The sequence below is a fragment of the Vicugna pacos genome, unplaced genomic scaffold (assembly GCF_048564905.1).
Source record: "Vicugna pacos unplaced genomic scaffold, VicPac4 scaffold_102, whole genome shotgun sequence".
In the NCBI taxonomy this organism is placed as follows: Eukaryota; Metazoa; Chordata; class Mammalia; order Artiodactyla; family Camelidae; genus Vicugna; species Vicugna pacos.
The window spans coordinates 859,477-881,997 of NW_027328782.1; the positions used below are offsets into that span (position 1 = coordinate 859,477).

The 22,521-nt window shown below is 45.3% G+C and overlaps 2 long non-coding RNA genes across 2 annotated transcripts in view; both read left to right on the plus strand.

Annotated features, from left to right (window-relative positions):
- The window catches only part of LOC140694698 (uncharacterized), a 321,210-nt gene that overhangs the window by 132,978 nt on the left and 165,711 nt on the right, over nt 1-22,521 (plus strand). The gene's annotated exons all lie outside the window — the stretch shown is intronic.
- LOC140694693 (uncharacterized) overlaps nt 12,594-22,521 on the plus strand; it is a 55,296-nt gene continuing 45,368 nt past the window's right edge. Inside the window, exons 1-2 of the long non-coding RNA XR_012070275.1 lie at nt 12,594-12,836; nt 14,222-14,391. This is a non-coding gene — a long non-coding RNA (uncharacterized lncRNA). The remainder of the gene's footprint in view (nt 12,837-14,221; nt 14,392-22,521) is intronic.

Here is a 22,521-nt window from a genome sequence, read left to right on the forward strand (position 1 = left end):
TCCTTGGATTATGGTTTCCAGGGTGTGGGGTTCCTGAAACCAACCCCCCGAGGATACTGATGGATGACTCTATATGTAGGAGTGGAATTGCTGAGCCATATAACTCTAAGCTTTTGAGGAAATACCAGACTTCTCCAAAGAAGCTGCACCATTGTCCCTTTCCTCTGGCCGCAAATGCGGTTTCTCTGCCTCCTGAATGACATTTGTTATTGTCCGTGTTTTGGTTATAACCATCCTAGTGTGTGTAAAATGAGATCTCATTTTAATTTTGATTTGGCTAGTGATGCTGAGCATCATTTCATATGCTTATTGGCCATTTGTATATCTATTTAAATTCGTGGTAAATTTAAAATTTGGGTCTATTTTCTTGTATTGCTCAGTTGTAAGCATTTGTTATATATCCTGGATGCTGCTCTCTTATTAGATACATGCTTTGCAAAATTTTTCTTCTATTCTGCACATTGTCCTTTCACTATATTTTTTTTAAACTTTAAAACAATTTCTTTACAGGGGTGATAATTAGATGTATTGATTTATTTTATTTTTCTTGCTAAGCACACACTCTATCACTTGAGATAACCATTTCCCCTGTCATTTCACTTTCTTGATGATGTCCTTTATAAGAAAAGGGTTTTAATTTTGATGAAGTCCAGTTTACCTGCTGTTTTCTTCTATCACTTGTGCTCTTGGTATTGTATCTAGGAAACCAAAGCCTATCCTAGGACCACAAATATTTATGCTGTGTCTTCTTTCAGAAAGTTTATAGGTTTAACTTTTACATTTCTGCCTGTGATCTATTTTGAATTAATTTTTGTTTGTTATATAAAATATGAGTGTTCAGATTCCAGATTGATTCTTTTGCCTGCAGATACCCAGCTGTCCCTGCACCATTTGTTGAATAGACTATTCTTTAATGGAGTGTTGTTGGCCCCCTTGTGGAAAACTCTCTGTAAATGTAAGTTTTTTCCCCTTGGGTTTTTATTGTGTCTCATAGATTTATTTATCCAAACTTATGCCAGTACCATACTGACTTAGTACTATAGCATTTTATTACCCTTTAAAGTGAGTCCTCCGACTTACTCTTCTTTTTCATGGTTGTTTTGGCTGCCCTTTGCCCCTTGAACGTCCATATGAATTTTGGGATCAGTTTTTCAATTTTTACAAAGAAGTCAGCTGGAAATTTGATAGGAATTCCACTGAATATGTAGATCACTTTGAGGAGTCTTAACATTTTTAATAATATTGTCTATGATTCCATGAAATTGGGATGTCTTCCATATATGTAGATCTTTTAAAATTTATTTTGGTAATACTTCAAATATTTCAATGTACGTATCTTGTAAATTTTTGTTAAATGAATCTCTCATTTTGTTTTTAATGCTGTTGTAAATGGAAAGGCTGAGTTTCTTATGGGTGGGACTATATTATCAATCTTCTTATTTCTAGAATCCCTTTACAGCAAATACCCTAGCTATATACTTGCTACATATATCTATCCACAACTATTCCCTGCACCGTGTTATAAGAAACCAAGACCCAATTAAGCTACCTGAACCCCTATGTGGAAGTGAGAAATGAGACCCTTGGGTGGGGCTTTTTGCAGATGATACTGAGAGCTTATTCAGGATGGCTTCTTCTTAATTTCTTTTAAACAACCCTTTCATTGTATTTAGTCAGATACATTAAGAACATTCCCTTTTGATGTGCAGAGTAGCTAAGACTAAAGTTTTCAAATAATTTCTAGTGAGAATGTTGTACTTGAAACCTAATTTGCATCAATCTTTGAAGATTTATGTTTCAGGAGCTTTGACTAAAGAACACCTGTCTTTATTCAATAATGACAACTAAATGCTCAAGCAACATGTAAGAGTTTGAGCAAACTGTCCCCTCCCCGTACTGCTGGGTGGCTGCAGCTGTAACTGGATTCCGTGCTTACCTCTCCTAGTACCCTTGTGCTGATCTGCTCAAAGGGGCTCGTCCAACAGTTTATCAGTAGTCGGTTGTACAAAGTCATAAAACATTGATTGAAAGTTGCTAGAATGCAATATATTCTTATTAATATTAAGTAAGCACATATTGAGTGCTTACTGTATGATGGAATTGTCCCTCAGCCTCACATGAATATTATTTCTCTTAAAACCTCACATATTTCCCTGTTATTCTCACTGTACTGATAAGGAGACTGAGAATTAAGTCTTCTCTCTTTTGGTGGGGGCTCATTATCAATGATAGGAAATTGTAAGGAAAAAGATATTGATTCATCCTAAGAAAACATTTTTCTGAGTGTCAGCAATGAAGAAGATGAACACTGAAGAAGGTGTTCATTGTTCGAGTGAGACAAGTCCTTGGTTGTACAGAGTCAGCATCCCTGTCCTGGACACGGTATGGGTAGAGTTGCGTGGTGGGTGAGGCGGCGCTGCTGCGCAGGGAATGCAGATGCTGAGCCGTTGGGCTGTGCTCAGGCCAGGTGGGGCTTTCTCCTAAGGGCAGTGGACCGTCATTGACAGATTTTAAGTAGGGGAGTGGGGTGCTCTCATAGTTCACTTTTGTCTCGTAGAATGCTTGGAAACATTTAGAAGGCTCGGCAGGAGATGATGTGATGAGTCATAGTAGAGTGTCTGCGAGGTGTAGCAGTGTTCAATTTTCAAGTGGTTTTCAGGCCCAGGCTTGTGGCTCAGTCGCCGTGTCACTTTGGATGACGCACTCAAGGAAGTGAAACAATTTATCTAATCAATTGAAGCAGTGATGTACCCAATTCCCAGGACTGTTGTGGAGATCCAGTGAGATGACGTGTGCACAGTATGCAGCGTGGTCTCCATCACAGTGTCAGTGCTGAGTGAGTGCCAGTGAGTACCAGGTAGGTCAGGTGATGTTGGTGGGACTTGGTGACTGAGGATATCTGGGCCCTGAAGGAGGAGTCCATTCACATCTGTGAGTGATGGGACTGAGTTGGGAGAGGCAGGGAGATCTTACCCCCCGACCAGGTGCCCTGGGTGGGACGGCTATGGGAGGAGCACCATGAAGTCAGCTCTTTGCAGGTGGAGTTGGAGGTGACCTTGAGACATCTAAGTGCATTGTCACGAGCTGAAAGAGGAAGTCTGGGCCCAGGCTGTGCATTTTCCTATAATCTCAACACGTGAGGACGCCGAAGTATTGATCACTGAACTTGAAATCATACTTTACAGGAGAAATGAATATTAGTATCACCTCTGTCATCAAAGCTCACGTCTATTTATTCATCAATCACGTTGCTAACTGGGTACTTACAGAGCTCACTTCACCGTCCTCCCCGTGGGCTCAGGCTCCACAGAAAATAGCTGATGAGTCTCCCTCTTTTCCAGAAGAAGACACATTTAGCTTGTAGGCTTCTGTACCTCGCCAGAATTAAGATATTAGTTTGTTGGTTTAATTGTATTTTCTGTTGGCCATGTCCTGACAGGAGAGAAATTTTACCTCATCATCATGTTTCAATTAGCTGTTACTGAGCATTGCTGTTCTGATACATAGGGTATGTATTTTATTAACTTTGTAGAGTAGTTATCATTTTTCTGTCTTTGCCCTTTAATTTTGTTTGCCCCTTCAATGTTCTATCCTATTTGGGGCCTTATTTTTTTTTAATTAAAAAATGTCTGTTAACAGATAAGAAAACAAAAGCAAAGAAAAAATGCACATGAGAGCTAAATTTAGAAAATGTCTAGTGTGTTTTCTGTCTCAGCAATGGAGGGTTCTAGAAACTCGTGGAAACCTTCATTACACAAGTTCCTTAAACTGCTGATTAAGAAATAAAACCTTCCTTCCTCATCTTTCAAGCTGCACAACTAATTGTCAAGAAAGTGAGGGGAAATTTTCAGAAGCCAAGACAAACGAGAAAGCAGAGATTCTCGGAGATACACGAGCCTTAGAAGCCCTGGGGTGCTGGTTGGCTCCTAAACTGATTTTCAGTTGCCTTGACAGGAGGGCAGGGGGTGAGCCCCAGGCCTCTCACACTAGGAGTTGGATGGGTGATCATATTATTGGCCAAGCCCATCCCGAGAATCTTGCTTTACTAAAGGGTGAAATTGGAAAAAAAAATTCCTCAAGGCAAGAAAGTAAGGAAAGTCACTTTTGCTGGAAGACGGGAAAAATAACAAATCCAAAGTAAGGATATAGGTTAAAGCTGTTCTGGCATGAGAGGGACCACAAACTCCTGGCAGAAAATCACAGCTTCTCCTTGACTGATAACTTGTGTTTTGAATGAATCAGTGAACAGCCATTCCGAAAAAGGCCTCCAGAATCTTGTGGATCAAGATACTGGACAGCAAACACCTCTCTTCCAAGGTCTCATTCAAATAACCAGAAAGCTTTTAAAGGAAAGTAGCAATAATCATAGTTCTATTTATTGACATTACTATATGCTAGGAATTCAGAGGTGACTATGCAGTTGTCTCCTCTTTTATGGACCTTACTTTCTCTTTGGGGAGACAAAATGACATAGTTGGTTAGCTTGGTGGAGGGAGGTGTTAGTCTTTTGCAATTAGCCAGGAGAAGAGATTAAGAAAACAGTGAAGGGTGGGTGAACTTTTTAGCTGAGGACATTCTTGTTCAATTGGCTTTTAATTGCTGGCTCAATGATCTGTCACTGGAGGGAATTGATCTTATGGAGGATGGACTTAGCTCAGGCCTCTTTGGAATGGACAAGTGAACCTGGAGAAAGACAGTCAAATCTGTGCAGACATTAAAGTTCACTTGAACGTGCTCCATCCCTGAGCCAAAGATAGGACAAATATGCAGCACTTCTTGAGGAGAGAGGAGTGGTTTTTAAGGTTCTCCAAGAATAAATCCCAGGGAACAGAGATGGCCAGTTGTCAAACTGAGACTTTGCACTTTGGACGGTGTACTCAGCAAGGGTATTGGCCTTTTATATGTTTCTGTTTCTCTTTAATACATGTCTGTTGATGAGGACGTGGGCCCAAGTGTTTGACACCTTGTCGAGGCGACTTTGGATACCTGCCTAGAAGTATGGGCACACTTGCGGCTGCATCATACATCTTGCAGCCCATCCCTTTCCCCGGCTCCGTGATCACGGCAGAGTGATTCCTTGTTGACCTGTCCATCTCCTCTGTGACATCATAACCCATGAAAAGACCAGAGTATATTAACTTGTCTTTGTTAAAATCAAAGGAACAGATCAAATATGGAGACAGATTTGTTCTTTCCTAGTTCAGTAGTGCCATGGAGAAGGCAGTTTGGGCAGCTTTTTGTAGTGTCTTGGAGGCTTTCTCTCTCAGCTTCTGGGCGCCTCTGTTGAAAACCCTTCATAGCTATCTGGCCTGCTGGAGAAGCACTCTGCCTGTTTTGCCCTGAAGATGTGTTCTGTTTATAACACATCTCTACTCCTTGGAAAACAACTCAATTAAAACCCAGTTGGTTTTCCACCAGCCATGGGCAGGGGTGAGGTATTCCATGTTATTATTTCATAAAATAAAAGTAATAATAGTAATAGTAGTAGTAATAATAATAATAATAATAATAATAATAATAATAATAAAAGAAGTCTTAAAACAGGAATGAGCACATTGGAGAGAGTCAATAAATGCTTTCTGGCTTAAATCAAAAGGGATGACTCAGTGATTACATGGCTACTGTATTTGCTAAGCTAGTTACTCCTTTGCTCCATTACACATTTTTTTAACTGAAAAAGAAATACAAGCAAATGGTTAAAAAAAAAACTCAAATAGAGCACAAAAATACACAAGTGAAAGAAGTTTTCCCTCATCCTCTGTTCTTTCAGCCCTCTCTGGAGATGCCACTGTTTACTATCCTTTGGGTGCTTTTCCAGGTATGCTTTGCACATTCCCACCTATGTGTGTAAATTCCTTTAAACTTTTACTTATTTTTAACTTAAAGTGATTTAAATCCTCAAGTGGCTTCTGCCCGGGTAATAAAACAGAACAAATCTGACCCCATATTAGATCTGTTCCTTTGAGTTTAACCCTATGCTCTGTCTCCTAGGCTTCATTTTGCTTCTAAAACAATGTTGCCTAGAGCCTGAAATATACAGAAGAGCCTATTCTGAAGACTCTGACCTTTAAGGATATTTAACACTTTTTCATTCATGAAAAGATAACAAATTGCAGAAAAGAAAATAAAGTTTGTTTTGTTGGAGGTTGACAGGTATCTGACCCAGGCAGATAGCTGTAAGAACAAAGGATTCTAACAAGAAGGGATTCCTACACTAAGAAGTTTGTAACAACCAAGCACGTAGGAAAGGATCCTGAATTGTGACTTGGGGAGATGGTTTTCCAGGACATTAGTTTGCCGTCTAAGTCTACAGAAACTTGCTATTCCATGCCCCAACATCTGGTCTCCCAACTTACTGGCCTGTTCTGCACTGAGGAGAATGAATTTGGACATGGTAACACTCTTATCTACCTTGAAAGCTGGGCACTGGAGCTGAGTGTTATGGAAACAGGCCAGCCAAGAAACAAGCACGAATCGGAGTGTTGGAGTACTCAGAATTATTATGCCGGTGGGCTCAGAGGGGCTTCTGCTCCGAAGTTCTGAGCACCTCCAAGACGTGCACATGAGGTTTTAAAGGCTTAATTACAAGTAAGGGGGTATTAGCCAATAAGGCTCAAACAACAAAAAGCAAGGAATCAGTACACTGGAGCTTATCAATTTATAATAGATCAAGTTACTGACACTTGTTGAGCTTGGATTTACGAGTTAGGTTGTAAGCCCAATAAACTGACAATAAACTTCAGATTTACGAGTTAACCCAGCAGAATTTAGATCAGTAAACTGACACTTATCACACTTAGATTTGTGACTTAGCTTGTTAGTCCAGCTGGACTTTTCCTTCACATGAGGACAGCTCTCCCACACCCAGGGAACTACTGTGAGCCCTTGATGTTTCCACTAGTGTGGGGTGTGGTTTATCCAGGAGGGATGGGGACTCTGCACCAACACTCAGGCAGTCTGCTCTGTCTGGGGCTCTGATCTTGTACCACCCCGCTCCCCGCCAGCCCAACACCGGGGACAGTGGAGCTAAGGCAGAGATCGTGCCTGCCTGTTTCCCAGCGTGTAAAAGGGGAATATGTACTCTTCCCAAGGTAGTTCTGAGTGACAACACCTGCGGGTGCTTGGTTCCCAGAGCAACAGGAAACCTAGCTCCCCGTGGGGGCAACGGGAGTGATACCCGTAGCTGTTCTGCAGAAGCATCGGATGGAGGGCTGGATCAGGGAGGTAAAACTTCAGCTGCGGGTCTTGAAGGGTTACAGAAGGGTACAGAGGCAGGTTTGCTGCCTCCTTCGGGGTGCCCCAGAGGTAAATCTTTTTCTCTCCATCTCCGCTATGACCCTCCCCTCTCCAGAGTCCTCCCTTCTCTCTGCTCCTCCTGTCCATCTGTCTCCCCCCACTGTTACCCTCCTCTCCACCCGCTCTCATCTTCTCCCTCCCTCGCTGTCCCACCTTCTCTCACAGAACCAAGAGCACATTGCTGGCCCTCCTGCGCATGCGCAGTCGGTGCTATCTGGTCTGCTGGTTGGAAGCTCCATCTCCAAGCCAGGGATCTGCCCAAAGGCTTCTCAGCTGTATCGCCCGGTAGGCCTTTGGCTCCTGCCTGGGGCCGGGGCCTCTGACTGTGGAAGTGCAAGGTGGGGGGCCCTCGGGAAAGGGGTCAGGAAGCTGCGGGAGGGCGGTCCGCCTGTCACAGCCCCCCAGGGCGCCAGTTAGCCTGTGTTCAGCTGAATTGCTCAGGCCAGACCACTTTGCCCGCGCCACCTGCCCCGGCGCCTCGGTCACACCTGTCCAGGGCCAGGTGTGCCCCTGCCGTCTCTCACCCAGCCGGGCTCCCCTCAGTCCGCGGCTGGCGTCCCCTTCCCCTCTCCCACCCGCGAGTCCTCTCCTCCCGGGCTGCCTCTCCTCGGCCGCCGGCCCGTCCCCGCCCCTGGGCCGGCTGTGTCCCGGGCGGGCAGTGTCTGCGGACATGGACTGGGGCGGGCGGCTGGGGCTGGGGCTTGGGCTGGCCTCCGAGCGGGGCTGCAGACAGCGTTTCCACCGCCTCTGCTTTCCCTTTCCCGCTCCCCGAGGACCAGATCAGCGGCGTGGGCGCTGCTCCCTGGGCTGAGAGCCTCAGGCTGTGACGCCCAGCTTCTCCAGTTGGAGTCCAGAAAAGGGAGTGTCAGTGCTGAGCGAGCTTCGGTCTCTTCCCTTAGTGTTTCTGCCCCAGGTAAGTACCTCGAACACTTTCAGATGTTATGATGGCGGTGCTTGTTGATGTCACGTGTTTTTATATTGCGAGGGTTTACAGTGTTGAAAGCAAGGCTTGGTTCATTTAAAAATGAGCTGAAGGCATGAGGCTGTGACATCCTCCTTCCTTCCCTCTCCCAGGGTGAAACGTGAGACCGTAGATCTTAAAAAGATAGTTACAGTCTCTAACTAGCCCAGCCCAGCTAGTGTGTTTTAACAGGAACAGCACCACCAGAGGCCTTGGAGACCCAGGGACATTGCAGTCCTAAAGAGCTCCTGGCACAGTTTGTTTTGTTTTGGTTTTTTGTTTTTCTTAAATTGTGAGGCAGACTAGTGGTATAAACAGAAAAATAATTGTCAGGAAATATTTTTTCATATAACAGCGTTATTGTGATATAGTTCACACACCATGAAGTCCATCCATTTAAATGGTACAATTCAGCAGCTTTTAGCATATTCACATTTGTGCAACCATTATTATTCCAGAACGTTTTCATCACTTCAGAAAGACCAGTGGACATGAATGACCTATCCACCCCTCCCCAGTGGTGTTTCTAAAGAAGTTTCTTGGCTATTCCTGACCATAAACTAACTTGTTATATTCCATGAAAAATCTGGTAGGAATTCTAATCAGAATTGCAATGAATCTGCCTATGAAAACAGGAAGAATTAATGTCTTTATGGAATAAAATTCTTCTACCCATGAATATATCTGGGACCCTATCTTTTCATTTGTCCAGAGCCTGGCCCATGGGAAGTCCTCGCTATTTGTTGGGCTTGTGAATGATGAGATTCTATACATTGTTAGTTGCAACTGTAGCCTTCACAGAAAAGAAAAGTAACCTCAGTGAAGCCAAGTGTCTCGTTGAGGGTCAGAAAGAGTGACAGCCACTGCTGGAATGATCCAGCGGAGTTGGTGCTTGCAACCAGAATTCTCCACCACCTACAGCTAAGGGGAATAGAGTGTTCTTTTATTTTTTCTTAATGGAGTTGCTTTTATTTTTACTTATTATATAAAATTATTTTTTTGAAGTGTAGTCAATTTACAATGTTAGTTTCAGGTGTAAGGCAGAGATTCAGTTATAAACATATGCATATGTATATACATTTGTTTTAGAGTGTTTTTAGTGAAACTCATTACAAGAAATTGAATATAGTTCCCTGTGCAATATAGTAGGTCCTTGTCATTTATTTTATATTTATTAATGTGTATCCATTAATCCTCCCTTTCCTGCCTGCTAACCACAGTTTGCTTTCTATGTCCATGAGTCGATTTCTAGCAGCACCGCTTTTGCTAGTAATATATGCTGGTTAACAGTTTTCAGTTTCAGTAATTCCATCTTATCTGTGGGCACTTTTCTTCTGGTGGCCTTTATGTGGTTTGCACACGTGGTAATAGAGATCTGTATTTGGGAGAACTCCAGGCCTCATGTAGTCCCTGGTACAGAGCGTCCACTGAGTTGATGCTTGAACTGGGGAAAAAGCATAGTAAATGTTGGAATTTCCACTATGGTTGAGAATTCCAGGTTTCTATAACCTGTTTAGCCCACCTTAATATTTGGTGCACCCATACTGGGTAATTTGGTGGAAATTCATGTTATGGTGGTGTAGAGACAGGACTTTGTATGCTTCTTCTCTTTCCTATTTCTAACACTCATTCTCCTGGGCCTCCCAGATTCTCCTCCAGAAGTGCCCAGTGCTGGCTTGGTGCTGCAATGTGGCTATATTTGTTAATAAGGCCCTTTCCTCATCTCTTCTGAGACTCTGTTTCTTTCTCTGCACAATGAGGGCTTAGACTAGATAAGTGCTTTTCAGTTTCTTTTAAAGCCATGTTTCCTTTGAGAAAAAGAAAATGCAAATCTCTTCTCTCAAACCAACCCTTTAGATTTTGATAATACCTCCAAGGGGTGACATAGCTCTTTGTGGAAAATTGATGTGATTGTGATTCCAGGTGGCACAGAAAAGACTCTTCAGAGATTTATTGCAGGGAGAGGGCAGGAAAGGGGCAGTATGTCACACTTTCTAGTTTGAGCACTGGAGCAGGGGCTTCGATTTAAATACGGTGTCTGACATGGCCTCTTTCTAATCTTGTACAATGAGATAAAGTTCTCTACCTCTGTTTCTTGATGTGTCAAGTTGGGGTGATAATTTTTTAGAGCTTTTTTGAAACATTATACACATAAGCCATTTGTGTCTTGATAGAAAAAAGACCTGCTAGGGATCCAGGGATTTGTTTAAAAAAAATAATCTTGTCCATAGCACTCTGTCGGTGTGTATTTTGAAGTTCCTGGAGGGTGAGGGTTGAGTCTAAAGTCCATCGTGGGACAGGTGGCCCATAGTTCTCCGTGCCTGAGATTGCCCCCTCCTCCCCAGTCCTCTTCCTCAGTCCAGGATGAAGTTCCCTAGTAGATTTACACAGAGATCTTGTGGAAATGGCTTTTCATTTTATTGTTTCACCAAGAAGGGCTGCCATCATGTTCTCTGTGGTCAGGTTTTGAAGGGCTGCAATCATGATATCTGGTCAGGTGAAGGCTATGCAATTGGGAGTTTCTATTTAATAAAAAAAATTACAAATAGAAAATTAGAACAAGGGTGGTGACAGGGGCTCTTGGTAGTGGGCACCATTAGCTTTCTTAGCTTCAGGTGCAGTGGCCTATTGCCACGAGGACCCATCCTTGTGCTCTGAAGTTGAAGGGACCAGTGGGTTCAGTGGGAATGTTAACCGAGTGTATCTCATGGGCTGGGCATTGTCCTATTTGTACTGTGTGTTCATTTTTTGAGACAGTGAGCTCACTTAACCTCAATAACCTCTTTAAAAAATTATACTTTTTATTTGAGATGTAATGTAGATTCCCATGTGATTCTAAGAGATTATATGAAAAGGGCCTATGGACACTTTGCCCAGTTTTCCTTAATGGTTCCATCTTGCAATGTTGGGGTACAATTCATTACTGACTCAGTAACAATTTGAGGTTTGTGTTATTGCCCTCATTTCTATTCACGATTAAACTGGGGCTTCGAGAAGCACACAGGGTTAGTGTAGAGTCAGGTGGAACGTGGGCCTGGGATTTCCAGGTATTACCATTATGATGGTCTGTGGCAGGGAGCAGCATTCACTTTGTTTGTTTATTCATTCATTCAACAAACATTTATTGAGTAACCTCTGTGGGTCAGATGCTTTCTTAGGGTTATCTGATTCTTCAGCAGTACTGAGAATCAGGTAATGTTTGTTTTTTAATCTGAGAAAATTAACTCTGAGAGGTTATAATCCCCCCAAAAGGAAATATAGCTCATAAAGGAGAGATAGTAAATTTGTACAGTCCCTCCTTTTTATGAAGGTGGTACCCTAGGCATTTTACATTTGCAAACTTGTGTAATCCAGATATATTCTTGTAAGTCAAGGAGTTTTTTTTAATTGAAGTTTATTCAAGTTTACAATGATGTGTCAATTGAAGGTGTTTTTTGAATTTTTAATTAAAAAATTTTTTTGAGAAGGATAATTAGGTTTATTTATTTGTTTAATTTTTTAAAATGAGGTTCTGGGCTTTGACCCCAGGATCTCGTACATGTTAAGCTTGTGCTCTATCACTGAACTGTACCTTCCTCCCCAAAGAGAGTTTTCTTATCCATTATTCTGCAGCTTAGGAGTTCAAATAATTTGGATAGAAATCCAGATCTTTTGATCTTTATATTTCTTTATATTCTGCTGAAGGGGGTTGGGGAAAGCAGTTCCTTTGTTCATTTATTTATTCAGCATTTTTGAGCAGTGATTTTCCATCAGGGCCTTGCTAGGTGCTTGGAAACAGAAAACAAGAAATGACCCTACACTGCAGGGGCAGGAAGCCTGGACCAAAAGCTGGGTAATGTGATCCGAGCTACGGTAGCCATGTGCAGACTCTGAGGACAAACTCTACCCCCGGATTTGCTTTGGCTTCCCTTGCCTTGTGACTGGTACACACCAGGTCACCGCAACCCAGATGGGCCCACAGCCCACAGCACAGTATGTACCTCGATCTCCTCTCCCCTCTCAGCAGGGCCTGCAACATCAGCATCCCTGACTACGTGCAGTGTGCTGAGGACTATGAGACACTTCCCGTGGTGTTCCAACCCGTGGGGATCATCTCAGAGGAGAATTTCTTTTGCATCTATAAGCGAATCTCCTCGGTGAGCCAGACCAGCCCGTGCGGCTCCCAGTGGGCACTCTGTATCCACTACAGGCACCACTATGCGCCCGAGAATGGGTGGAGCGACTTCCAGACCCACTGCAAGGTCGTGGGCCTTGTCACCATTACTGACTGCCTCTCGGCCAAGGGCTTCGAGAAGCTCCACATGCAGAGGAGCTGAATGACACCACGCTTAATGACTCTCAGCTCTTTGTCTTTGTGTTGCATGGGGAGGTAGCCGAGCAGTCGCTCACCAACGTGGCCTTCAATCTACGAGGACTGCAGGGTGGTGGAGAAGAGGATCGAGGACTTCACAGAGTCACTCCTCATCTTGCCCAAGTCCAAGTAGCTGGATGGGGCCCCCGACATATCTGGGAACAAGATCACCCTCCTCTGCATCCCGTTTGAGAAGGAGGACGTCATGGGACTGAAGACAGACAGCAGGTAAGTTTCCCTGGAGACCAGTCCACCCTGGCTGTGTGCCAGGTTTCTTCCCTACATCCAGAAAGTGATCAGCAAAGAAGAAGACTGTCTTGTAGCCAAGGGGGGAGGGAAGGGCAGCCCGCCGGTTTACAGACATTTAAAAGTGAATCTGCCTTTGTTTCAGAGAGACCCTTTTAGGGTTAGTGTGGACACTTACTCCCGCTTTTCAGCCAGGACCACTGGTGGGACCCCTGGAGTTGCTGTCCAATATAGTAGCCACAGTCACTGATGCTAGGAGCACTGGGGAGGAGGCTGGTCTGTGTTGAGATGTGCTGTAGGTCAAATGCACATCAGACGCTGAGGCTTGTCTAGTAAAAGAATATTAACTATCATGTTACTTCCTATATTGATTACATGTCAAAATGTTAGTATTTTAAATACAGTAGATTAAGTAAGATCTGTTCTTAAAATCTGTTTCTAGTATTTGTTTTCTGTTTGTTGGTTTGTTTCTTTGTTTACCGTTTTAAATGTGGCAACTGGGAAACTTTCTTTACATGGCTCTCATTTCATTTTTGTTGGGAAGCCTGTCCTGAGACAGTGTGAACCCTTTGTTTATAGATGAGATGCTGAATCCCGAGAGGCAGAATGAGGCGCTGGTTGAGCTGGGGCTGGAGCCAGTGTCTCCTGCCCCCCAGGCCCAGCACCTGTTAGGCTCAGGCCCTCTCTTCCTGCCCGACAGCCACCATGCCAGGTTTGGATATCAGAAACACTGCCAGGGACTTCCGAATTAACTCCTAATGCAGGGAAAGGCGTATCACGTGGAGTATGGTAGAGAACAGAGAAATGCTCATTCTCACTTTGTCACTGTGATTAAGTCAACGGCCCCACTTTGCCTTGGAAGTGCAGACGAGCTCTTCTGGGCTTCCCACCTTCTGCTCTGTTTCCCCGTGTATCTATCGTGCTGTCCCTCATGCAGAAGAGGGTGAGATGCCTTTGCCGAGAGGTGGTCCCCCTTTGCTGGGGAGAGTGAGAGAAGCTATGTCCCCCCAGCCTACGGCCTCGGTCCTTGAGTCTGGAGATCGCTCATGGCGGTCCCACAGGTGACGGTCGGAGGACCTGGTACATGCTGCCGGGCCCGCTGTGGAGGCGGTGCTCTGTGATTCTTGAACTTAACTAAGATCAGATTCTACTTTCTGGTTGTTGGTAAGTTGGAGAAGATGCCAGATAATTGATAAAAAGAATGTCGAGACCAGCCCTGTGAGTGATAGGCAGAGGGGACCCGAGTCCCACCTGCGTGAGGTGCCTATTGGGCTCTGGATGAATTTTCTGTTCCTCCCGAACATACCTCTATGGCTTAAGGAAGGGGCAAGTCATTTCGTGTCCATGATCTGTGCTTGTCCTCACAGGGCCCTGTGATCTACATGCCCGCACTCCCCTTCTTCTCCTTGGAGATGAGGTGTCAGGTTTAGGAACCTGGGCACTGCTGAGAGCATAGCTGCCAGCACCATGGTACACCAAGGCTGGCTCCGTTCACCTCACCTGTCACCACCTGCTGAGTCCCAAGGCGTCAGTCAAGGTAGGTGCATCGGTGCAACATAAGCAGGGACCACCTTCTCCCCCTGGACAGACTGGTGGGTGAGCAGTCGAAGCCCGGAGCCCTTCCCCAGCCCCCAGGCCAGTGCCTCCTCTTTTGTCATAGGAGGCACTGGTGACATTTTTGCTCAGCAACTGCTTCGCTCTGAGTCTAAAAACACACCAGAGAATGTCAGCTTGATTTTGACTTTTGAAGTCTGCCCTTGGGATTTGGCGGAGTACCTGGATATGTGCTTAGCCCATAGTGGAAGACACTGTCACCATTGTTTACCCAGAACCTCGTGTACCACGCATGGCTCCAGGCATCAAATACAGCAGCGCATTAAACCTCCCTCCTTGTGGGTCTTTCTGTTCTGGTACCATAAGGGCTCAGCCAGCATCTTAATGTCAGTGAGTTAACGCGACCAGTGAGCTCGGGTCAAGCACATTCTCTTCCAGTCATTTTATTCCATTGTTGCTTTTTCTATTCCACAGTCATTAATTTATAAAGCAATGCTTTGGTTCAGGAGAAGAGCCTAATTCTCTCCTGCTACTCGTGGTGGAAGTGAGCCTGAAATGTGACCACAATTTGTAGCTCAAAAGCTGCCTAGATGCATGTAGGTGGAGTTTTGGTTAGGGGCGCTGACCACACTGGGGTCCCCCGGCAGCGCCGCTCCCCTCAGGCCCCTGCCTCCCCTGGAGCAGGAGGTGAGGGTGGGTCTCACCGTCCCCGCGTCCCTGGCCTCACACACTCTCGTAAATTCATGTACATGCTGTAAAAATCATTTTTCTTCTTGTGTGTTTTTAATTATCTCTTGTTCCTCTTCTCCTTTTTCTTCATTCATTTTTCTCTTGTACTGCCCAGTGAGCATGTTGTTGCTTCTGAAAATGTGGGCTGTGCACACGCTGCATTGGGAATAGCCAGATCGCCCTCCGTGCTGTCTCCATCGCTTTAAAAAGCAAAAACTTAACAGATGCCTTGATCCGTGTATTATCCTAGTCATCTTTTTAATTTCTAATTTTTTGGAATATTTGCTTTGTTAGCACATCACCCACTGGTGTTTGATACCTGTTAAAATCCTTGCTTTTAGGGACATGTTTGGTCCTCCTTATATTTGGTGACAAATGCACCCTTATTAAACTTGTTTGATTGTTTTGAAGAAGTGAGATGCGAATTGATTAAGGCGGCTGCTGAGGGATTCTTTTCATGGAGAATTTAAACTTGTAAGGTCAAACTCTGCAGCATTTTGCTCGATTCCTGCTTTTACACAAACGTGCTCGGCACGCGGTTCCTGGCTGTCGCTGTGTGACGTGCGTGACGGCGCTTCCTGGCCGGCGGTCACTGATGAGGAAGTGGCAGGCTCGGGATGGAACAGCTGCAAGGGACGCTGTTGGAGGAAGCAGTCAGTTTTTTTTTCCTTTGCATTCAACTTCCCCGTGCCATTTACCTTACTTTGCCTTCATAAAGGGGCAGAAGTGGGTCTAAAATCCATGCCAATCTTTTGTTCCCTTTATGAGGCTGGCTTTTCTGAGTATCAGGACAACATGACCTTCTCCTAAGTACCTGGCTCACCTGGATCTTTTGGACACAGGGACTGCAAAAAGGGCCGTAGCTTCCTCTCTGCTCCAGCCAGTGGGCATTCACAGCTGGGTCTGTGGTTTGCCTCAGCAGCCGTGCAGACCTCCCTGCCCCGGCCTTTACTTTTAACCCATGTTGGCAGTAAAGAGCTGAATCCGTGTCTGTTGCAGTTGGCGTCCACCACTGACGGCTTCTTTTAGTTTGTGGTAGTCAGTCTCCAACACCCCAGTCAACCGTGAAGGAAGATGCTTTGGCCGACCTAGTACCTTGGATTCTCACCCCCACCATGGTTCTTCTCACCTGGTGGAAGGGTTTGGCCACCACCATCATGCTGACCATGAGACATTGTTGCTCCTTTCATGCTCTGGTCCAAATGTGGACACTTCATTTTTCACTGAATTTGTCTCGCTTGGGTCAGGACAGATTATCTGAATGAGTCCATCACATTCTGGGTGGGGAACAGAACAGAAGTAAGTGTCGCAAGTAGATGGAGTCTATGCTGTCCAGGTTGGCAAATGCAGACTGGTATCTGTGATGGCCGGGCTGTACTACCCTGGACACAGGCACTTCCCGTGGCTCCCGAGAGCCCAGGGGTCGGAGTGAGAACAGTCTTGCCTAAGTTCCTGCATCCTCACCTGCTCACTGGCAAATGTGTCTGCTAATTAGGAGCTCCCCCGGACCTCGGGCCCTTCAAAGCTCAGACCACGTGAGAACTTTTCCTGGGCCTCCTTTATGAGAATCCATTGCCTTCTGAGGTGACCCGTGCCAGGAGATGCCTCCCCCTCCAGGGAGTAACCTACGGAGGACTGTGACTCACTGCACCATGCTGTGAGCTTGTGGGGTTCCGGCCATGGTCCCTGCAGAACTAGACTTGAGATGGGCTTAGTGAAGGAAATTACATGACAGATTCCAGAGCAGGGCCGGGGGGAGGGAACAGGGGAAATTGAATGTGACCTCAAACACATAGATGGGTACTGGGGCTGTTACTAAAATGGGGAGTCTGGGAGGTACATGCCAGGAATCAAATTCCAGAGTAAATGGTGGACATGAGGCATTTTTAAGGTGCCATTTGTCATCCAAGTTAGGACTTCAAAGAGACACTGGTGTCTATGAGACTGGGGCTCAGGTGAAGGAGCCGGACTAGAGACACACTTTGCTGGTCGTCATTCTTAGCTGGTGTTCACAGCCTTGCATGTGAATTAGATCATCTCGAGAGGTGCAGAATTAGGCTGTGGGGGGCAGGGCTGTGCCTGGTTTGGAGGAAAGCCCAGACCATGCAGCTTTGCTGTGTCAGTCAGCGGCGTTTGCGATTTTTCGACTAATGGCGTTTATCCTTAATGGGCCGGGCGGTGAACAGGGCCAGCCAGGAAGAAATCTGAAGGGAGGGTCGTGGCTGTGTGTGTGTCTTGGGAAGGTGCAGAGGCTGCAGGGTCCGGGAGGGTAGACTTCTTAGAAGCTGGATTTGGAGTGGGGACAATGTAGTCACACTCACCTGTGAGGGAGGGAGGGAGGCCTATGGAGTCCCACCTTACCGGACTTGCTTTCCCATGAACAGAAGGCAATCATACAAAGTATCTGAGGTGAGAAGGGATGGGCGCTGTGAGGGGAGCCAACCTGGAGAATGGTGCTTGGAAAGTTCTCGAATACTCTCCCTGCAAAATAGAGTAAAAAATACCCAGACCCTTAAGAACATTGATAGTGTCTTGGGAGGAGGCAGTTGTTTTTCTTGGCTCCTAAGGGTAAAGCATGTATCCGGGGATACACAGAAGATACGGGCAGTCTGTACCGGGGGCTTGATCCTTACCGGGGGAACAGTGTAAGTTCAAAGGGGGAGAAGGGCAGCGGAAGGCAACTAGCCAGGCCCCGTGTCAGGTACCAGTCGGCCGCCCTACTTGCGTGTTGCATTCACATCCATGCCTCCCAGGTGGCGGTGGCAGCCCCCTTTTGCGGATTGGGAAGCCTTCTCAGAAGGGTTCAGAAATTTGTCCATTTAGTGGCTAGTAAGTGCTGTAGCCGAATTCAAGCATGGCCTTGTCAGACTTCAAGAGCATGTACTCTCTATTAATTCCGGTACCTCCCTGTTGAACCTGGAATGGTGAAGTGGGTCAGTTTTGGAGCCTTTCAGAAAAAGTATGATTTAAGTGCCTCAGGACTGTTTCACAAAGCTCAGTGTTCTCTGTTGGTTCGGAAGCACCGCAGTGCTTTTCTCCCCACAGATGTTAGGTTAGGTCTTACTCCTAGGTCGATGACGTGGTTGCAAATGACCTACAGGTGCAAAACCACACTTAGCAGCTTCTGAAGGGAAACTCTCCAGTTCTCCCTTGATTGGCTTTATTCCACGGGCTGTAGCTGTGCTGCAGCATAAGCCTGAGCTTTACTTATGGAGTGAGGGTTTAATATCCAAATTTAGCATAAAACGATCAGATGAAGAAAATCGACATGACAATTTATTTTTGGGTTTCATTAGTCAAGATATACTATCAGTTAATGGCCCATATAGCAAATGAAATTGAGTACAGGACATTGCATTTCTTCCTTTCTATTTAGTGTTCTCTTACAGCATAAGGCTGCCTGCTTTGGAACATCAGCTCCGCCACCACGGCACCTATCAGTGTGTTGGTGTGATTGCATTTACACAGTGCATGTAATCTGGGCTTCCTCAGCCTCAAAAACTCCAGTGCATAATCACGGGCTGTAGCCATCTCTTAGTCTCGCAAATACTTCTAAAATTATATGATGCCAGAAAAGAATGAAGAGAGAGAGATTGTCTTTATCAAAGTTCCTTTCAATTCTAACTGCAAACTGTTTTTGAGCAGCTCTGGTTTCCTTTGGATATGAATGTATACATTTCTTTGCATGAAACCTTGGTTCTGGACTAGAACACCAAGTTCTTGCTGTCCACAAGCCACAAAAATATTAGCCAAATTGCACACGTGTGAAATAGTTTATATTTTTTCTGAGAAATTGTCCTTGAATTTGGGACTTGCGCTGTGATTTTTGCTTTTTGCTTCCCCCAGCCCTCTTGCAATCTCTCACTCCTTCCCACGTGGCCCCCAAGATTTCGTGGTCTCAAAGGAGGGGGCAACTACCCAGTTGGTCACCATGTACTGCTGCTGTAGACGGAGCCCAGCCAAGACCTAAAGGACATTATCAGAGAGGACTTCCTGGAAGAAATGTGCTCTACATTCAGTTGTGATGACAGAGTAAGAATCAGCCAGGAGAAGGAGTCAAGAATGTGGCTCAGGTCGCAGGTGCAGCCCGGGCAGGCGCTTGGAGGCTTTTGGCGTGGGGACCTGGGGAGAGTGCCCTGTGTGGTCCAGAGTGGAGGGTTCCCCTGCTGGGGAGGACACTGGAGAGAGTCTGGGGTGGAGGGCTTTGGAAGAGGTTGGGTTTTACTAGAACTGACACAGTATACAGTGAAGGGTGTCATCAGAAAGTGACCCTCAGGAAAGGTACTTCTGGTTTTGCTTCTGATATTCTACAGACAGAAGGGTCGGGACGGGCGAGAGTAGCTATGTCTGTCACTTTGAGACTCACCCCGTCATTTATTTATTCATAACACACGCACTTCTCTGAGTCTAGGGGAGAGAGGATGTAGCCACATTAGTAAGCAAAATGTATTTGCTTCTTGAGAGCTTAGCATTGTCAGAAGTTTACTTAAGCCTATAATATTCTAGGAACAGAGGAACAAATTGTGGATTTTGGAGGGAGGGAAGGCTTCCTTGGGAAACAGTCAAAATGAGCCTGGAGGCAAGTGGGAAGTAGGAGCAGGTCAGGGGGCCCCTGAGGTCACTGGGGACCTGGGTACTGAGGTGAGGCTGGGCGAGCAAGGTCTGGAGTGGGGATAGAATTCCACCAGGGAGCCTCTGAATGGTTTGAAGTGGGGTGATGTAATCAAATTTGTGATTTGGGAAGGCTGCCTTGGCTTTGTGTGTGTGTGTAGCGGGGAAGAGGTGGAGGGTGCCACCAACTGGGGGATCATTAGAAGACCATTCACAGGCTCGGAGAAGGGCGTCGGGGCTGCTTGGGGACGTCAGGGGCAGTGTGGATGCCGGATTTCCTTATGGGGGGCCTTGTTAGCGGGGCCGCCCTAGAGGAACCTTGTGGCTGCAAGAAAACTGATGGAGGCCGCCAGCTGGACTTCCCTCTTCTCTCTTTCCCTGCCTTGTGTGATGATCTTAGCTCAGCCAACATTTGGAACTGATAATTTCCATTTGGAAATTTGGAAGAGCTAATTTCCAGGGTAGCCCAGGATGCTGTTGAGCTCGTTCGAGTGAGATCTGATAGGATCTAAGTTTGTGTTCAGTTCTGGATGTTCACTTAGCTAGAAACGTCCTGTCATTTTGATTTCCAAAGGGGTTTTTATTCTTGATAAAGATTGCTTGGTGAGAGGAAATTTAATACAGCTGTTGTCTTTTTCAAAAAAAATCATATCTTTTAAGAAATTTAATATTCAAAAGAATAGGAATATATAAAATTGTTTAAGTAAGTTTTTGGTGTAGTTTCTTTGCTTTCTGAGCTACTGTGGAGTTAGAGCCTTTGCATTACTTAATAGCACATCCTTGTCAGTATTTAAAGAGCTGTCAGTGAGCCCCCCAGGCCTCACCTCTCAAAGAATCGTTAAAGTTTGCTCTGAAATAGTGAGATCATAAAGGTCTTGTTTGCAGAAATCAAACAGTTTGTTTAAAATCCGCAGCATAGCCCCATTTATAAAATAATAGTAAGTTCAAAATTAAGAAAGTGGAGGATAATTGACTTTTTTTAAACCTGAAGCATAAACTTTCTTGTGCTAATTTTGCAACTGGAAATTTTGAAAAGAAAAATCCTACTGCAATATCATCTACGTGAAATACATATATGAGTTTCACGTTTGAATAGTAAATGCGCAGTGGTTTTCGAAGTCAGGAGCATTCCAGCTCAGATACTGGCAGTGATGGTTGCTGGTTTTCAATGGAAGAGCCTTAATTTTCCTTCTTACCTTTTTTTTTTTTTGTACTGAGAGGGTTGAGTACTGCTTTGCCAGCATGATTTTGGGGCAATTTGAGGGCAGATGTCGTGTATCAGCAGTGAGATATTTCCATGCATTTTATTTTCCGGACATCACCAGGGCACATATGGGGTTTGTGCCTGCATGCTGGAATGCTGCAAGACTCCCTGATCCATCACCGTTATATCCTGGAGCTGCTCTGGTTAGTGAATGATTTTCTGTGGCTTGGAGGTAATGCGGTCTGATGGAGATGTTCAGATGTGCAGTAAATTGCTATTACTTGAAATAAGAGTAACCTAGAAACATTGCTCTAACAATACAGGATGAGGGAGGAGAATTGGTTGAGCTGCTTGCAGTGAGGAGTCTTCTCAGGTGACTCCCACACCGTGATTCCTGCCAATATCCGCCCCAGCCCTGCACGGTAGTCCTGCCGAAGCAAGCATGCACTTTGCTCAGAAACGCAGTGAATTTCCTTGTGCCTCTGTTGGTTGGCTTTTTTTTTGAAAGCACATTTTGCCCTTTGCTTAAATGCCATCCCTGCTAGTCACCACTTACACTCATTCTTCTGAACCTCGTCCATACATAGCTGTTGAATGGATGAACAGAATGTAGTATCTCCATGTAGTGGAACATTATTCACACGTAAGAGTGAATAAAAATGAAAAAAAAAGAGGAAAATGAAAAGGGCCACCTGTTTTGGAAAGTCCACCCTGACTGTTCAACCCACCCTTTTCCCTTTGAAACCCAATCACTTATGCTCCACTCTACTCTTTTTGATAGTACTTACCACCTTCTAATAATCTTTAACGTTTTCCAAAAAAAAAAAAGAGAGAGAGACGCTGATACCACTTCAAAGTTGACAAGCCTTGATAACAGCACATTAAGTGAAAGGAACCAGACACAAACGGCCACATTCTGTTGAATTCAGTGATCTGAAATGCCCGGAATAGGCACATGCAGAGGCAGAGAGCAGGTGATGGTTGCAAGGGGCTTGGTGGAGGGGGATTAGGAAGTGTCTGCTAGTGAAAGGGGGATTCTTTTGGGGTGATGAAGTGTTCTGGAAATAGATGGTGGTGAGGGCTGCACAACCGTGAGTGTGCAGAAGACTGCTGAGCGCTGTGTCTGGTTGTGCCTGTTGTAGGGCGGCTTTAATTTGTTCTCATCCTGCCATGTCAAGAGTCATCTTGTGCTGTGGCCGTTCTACTCCTGTGAGTGGTGAGGGCCAGAGACTTTGTAGAATCATGTTTCATTTTTCCCCCTTGCTGAGTGTAGGCAAAAAAGATTTAAGCCTGAGGAAGTGCTCCATCTGCAGAAATGTCTTTTAGTTTTGCATGGTGTAAAAATCTTGACAGCTTTTAATCGTTGAGGCCAGTGTGTGTGGGGAAATAGCCCGTGAATCCTGGGTGAGACCGGGAAGAGCCACGCTTCCCTCCCGGACACGGGTGGGGATTTCACCCCCGTTCAGACAGTGAAGGGCCCAGACCCATGAGCGGAGTTGACAGTCGTGAATATTTACGTGTATCCGCTGCTTCATCTTGGATATTAATTTCTAGCTGAGTCATTTTGTG